Here is a 4,027-nt window from a genome sequence, read left to right as displayed (position 1 = left end):
CTCTTTTTTCCTCTGACATTGTCATCACCCAGTATGGGTTTCATCACATCATACCTGCACACCTGCTAGTTGATGCCCCTAGTTTCCTCCCACTCCAGTCTATCGTCCAATTAGCTGTCAAATTATTCTTCCTAAATAAAGAATAGATCTGACCGTGCTATTCCCCTATTTAATAAACTCCAGTGATTCCTTTTCATTTCCATGAATAAGTAGAAAAATCTTCTGTGTTGCATTCAAAGTCCTTCACATCCTGCCCCCATCCCTACATAATTTTCCAGACATCTTCCACCTTACTTCCTCCCCCACCTCCCACCCTGGAATCTCACTGCTCTTCTTTACTCTTCCTTTTACAAAACTCTCCATCTCCAGGCATTTTCATTGGATATTCCTCATGACTGAAATACTCCCCTAAACTCTCATCTCTACCTCTTGGCTTTTCTAGCTTCCTTTAATTCTTGACAAAAGCCAATCAACTATGAGAATTCTTTCCAATACCCATTAATTATGGTGCTTTTGTTCCACTGATTACCTCCAATTTGTCCTATAGATAGAGATAGAGATAGAGAGATTAGAAAGATAGATAGACAGAAAGAGAGATTAGATAGATAGACAGACAGATAGATAAATAGATAGATAGACAGATAGATAGATATCTTATTTTGGTCAGTGTTGTTATCCTGTCTCCCCATTAAACTGTAAGCTACTTGAGAGCAGGAACGGATTGTTTTTCTTTTTTTTTCTTTATTTTTAATTCACAGTCTGGTATACAGAAGATACTTGATAAATGTTTATTGACTGATTAAAAAAAACCTCTCCTCAGGTTTATTCTGTATAAAACGTGAGAACATCAGTCAGATATTCACTTAGACTTTCTGTTTTATAGTTAGATATCAGTATCTCTTCCCATGAGCAAAGCAGCAGAGAAGTCTGTCCTTACGTCTCTACTATTACTATTGAAGCCAGAATGATCAGAAGAAATAAACAGCCTCATTTCTATTCAACTGTAGATGAGCAATTCAACCATCTTCAACTTCTCTTTGTCAATTCAGCAAGTCTTCTTGTCATCTGCCAATTTCTTCACCAGGTGCAAAGGAGATGGCTTTTTAATCTGACTCTACATTTTTCTTTCCTTCTCTGTCCTTTATCATTTGCACAGGAATTCACACATCACTCAACTCTTCACTACTTTCTTTTCATATCTGGAAGAAGAACCTCTGAATAATCATTTTTACTTTTATGAGGTAAGAGCTAATGCAATCTCCCTTATAAAATCAATGTGCTTATTTAATCATTCTGTACATTTTTTTATTTTATTATTTTGTGAATTTTAACCTCCTAAGCCTTAAGAATAGTTACATGCTTCATAACCAGGAATTCAGGGCTGGTTCAATATTAAGATAACTATCAACATTACTGACCACATTAATAATAAAACTAACAGTAATAATATAATTATCTCAATACATGCCAAAAAAAAGGTTTTGACAAAACACAGCATTCAATACTGTTAAAAAAAACACTAGAGAGCATAGGAATAAATGGAATTTTCCTTAAAATAATAAACAGCATCTATCTAAAACCACAGCAAGCATTATACATAATGGGCAAAAGGAAGAAGCATTGCAAGTACTATCAAGGGTGAAACAAGGATGCCCATTATCACCAAACTTAGTCAATCTTGTAATGGAAATGTTAGCTTTACCAATAAGAGAAGAAAAAGAATTTGAAGGATTTTGAATATACAATTAGGAAAGAGAACTATCACTCTTTCTTTTTTTGTTTAATTTTTCAATCCTTTATCTTTATTTTCATGACCTAAAAGTTATGTTTCTTTACTACAAGGAAAACATTTTTCACTAGAGGCAACTGTATGACTTACATAGAAATTCTGTTTTCTTCTCCTAAAATGTTTAACACAGATAAAATTCCCAAAACCTATAATGAATCATGTGTTTTTATGTTTTAGAAGATCACCAAATATTTCTAATTTACTTAAAACTAATCAGTAATCAGGAGCAAAATAATTTGCTGAAAAGCCAGGTTCTTGAATTTAAAGGTTAGAATTCATTCCACTCCAGTGTTTGATTAGCTGGTGTGCAATAGCTCTAGTTGGTGGCACAAAGAACAACTGTTGGTTTCCTTTGGTGAGAACATCCATAACCTGTTCTTTAGTAAACCAGTGAGCATCATCTATTTCATTCTTATCAACTTTAATTTCTGTAGACATAGCAACAGCCAAGCAACCAATCATTAAGGAGGAGGGTCTTGGCCAAAGCTGACAAGAGGTGTACTGAACACTGACAACTTTGACTCCACTTTCTTCTATTTCTCTTCGAACTGCATCTTCAATTGTCTCCCTAGGTTCGACGAATCCAGCAAGACATGTAAACATGTGTAGCAGCAAGCACCCCAGCGTTCCCAGCCTGTCTGCCAGCACAGGTTCTTGGATCAAATCAACATCTGGGTTTTTCAAAGCCAGGGGGGTCTGGACAATGGCTTCCCAGAATCCATATCAAATCACAAAACACTTCTCAAAATGAGCCCCAAAACAAAGCTACACATCAGGGCTTATTAGCCTTCTCCTGGCTCAGAGAATGTAACAACCTTATTGACTCACTGGTCAACCAAAGAAGTATCTACTGAAAAACAAGCCTCCCACCCCAGGCTCCAGGTGCACTTTAGCCTAGGGGCAGGGAAGATCTTAAAAATTTACATTCCCATTACAACATGCCAGGAGGGAATTTTTCTGCCTGCCTAAAAGGCACTTGTTCCCATCAGGATGAAGAACTTGCATGATTACTACTGGATTAAATCTTGGGTAGGATGTATTGTGAACTCCTTGAAGGCTGGGGCTTCAATTTTAGTTGCACTTCCACATGTTGGGCACAACTTGTATCGGCTATGCCAGGCAAGAACAGATCTCACTTGAGCTACTACCCCAGCTTCTTTTTCTTTCAACTGTAGGAGAGCAGGCATTGGAGGATGAAGGAAGTAACAGTCTTCATGTCTTTGTTTAAACTCTTCAGCAGAGATGGCATCTATACCAAGGGCAAACCAAGCAATCAACCCATCCTTTTCCTCCGTGTCTTGGTCTTTCCCAATCCTATTGTTAATTAATTCTTTTTTAATTCCAAGTTCTACCCCAAGAAAAACTAGGATAACATTATCAAGATTGGTTAAATAATCTTTTATATGTATGTAGTTCAAGCGACAAAGCCTCACTTCTGGCTGTTGGCCAGTCAATGTAACCAATGTACTTAAATCTGAGAAAAGGATATAGACTGTCTGGATGGCTTCGTTTAATTGATAGCCATGTCAAGTTTGTTCTTTTCTCGCTCTTCCTGTCTAGAAGTGTCTTGCTAAAATAATTTTCATATTCCTCCATTTTATTGAGCAGGAAAAATGGTTTCTGCACACCCATGGCGTTAGACAGTAAGGTAGCTACATGCTTAGAGCCCCAGAACTTAGCAATATCCAGTGCAGTCTGGTTTGATCTATTGACAATGGACCTGTCACACCCCTTTTCCAGTAGAAACCGAACAACACGTGGATGTCCATTTGTTGCAGCAAACATTACGGCAGTCCAACCATTTTCTGAAGTTTCGTTTATAAGAAATGGATACTGATTGAGGAATACTGGCAACTTGTTGATGTTTCCTTCAGCAGCTAAAAAGAGTGAAACTGGGAAACCAGCTCTTGTCTGAAATTTCTTTTAAAAGCAGCCATTCTCTCAGCAAAAGCCCTTTAGCCGACGGGGCCGCGGTTTATCAAGAGGGGTCTTTTCCTTGCATGATTTTTTTTTTTCTCTTGGTGTAGTCTTCACAACGACTTTGGTGGTGGTGCTTCTATCCCATACCGCACAGGGTCGGCTGTAACCGCCACTGGGCCTAGCCCTCCCTGTGGTTTCGGGGAGCGCCTCAGGCCTCTGGCCCCCGTGTATGCGCACCCCTATCACTCTTTCTATATGATACGATGGTATACTTAAAGAATCCTAGAGAGTTAACTATAAAGCTACTAAAATTTAACA

At 38.1% G+C, this 4,027-nt stretch overlaps 1 pseudogene; it reads right to left on the bottom strand.

Annotated features, from left to right (window-relative positions):
- Positions 1-2,010: 2,010 nt before the first annotated feature.
- Positions 2,011-3,827, bottom strand: LOC138146735 (NAD-capped RNA hydrolase NUDT12-like; annotated as a pseudogene).
- Between the last annotated feature and the right edge of the window lie 200 nt (positions 3,828-4,027).

This window comes from Petaurus breviceps, unplaced genomic scaffold (assembly GCF_028583685.1).
Source record: "Petaurus breviceps papuanus isolate PSGF00001 unplaced genomic scaffold, PetGlider_PUasm1.0 90769, whole genome shotgun sequence".
NCBI classification, from domain to species: Eukaryota; Metazoa; Chordata; class Mammalia; order Diprotodontia; family Petauridae; genus Petaurus; species Petaurus breviceps.
Note: the sequence above shows the minus strand (reverse complement) of the source record. Positions and strands in the feature narration are given on the sequence as shown.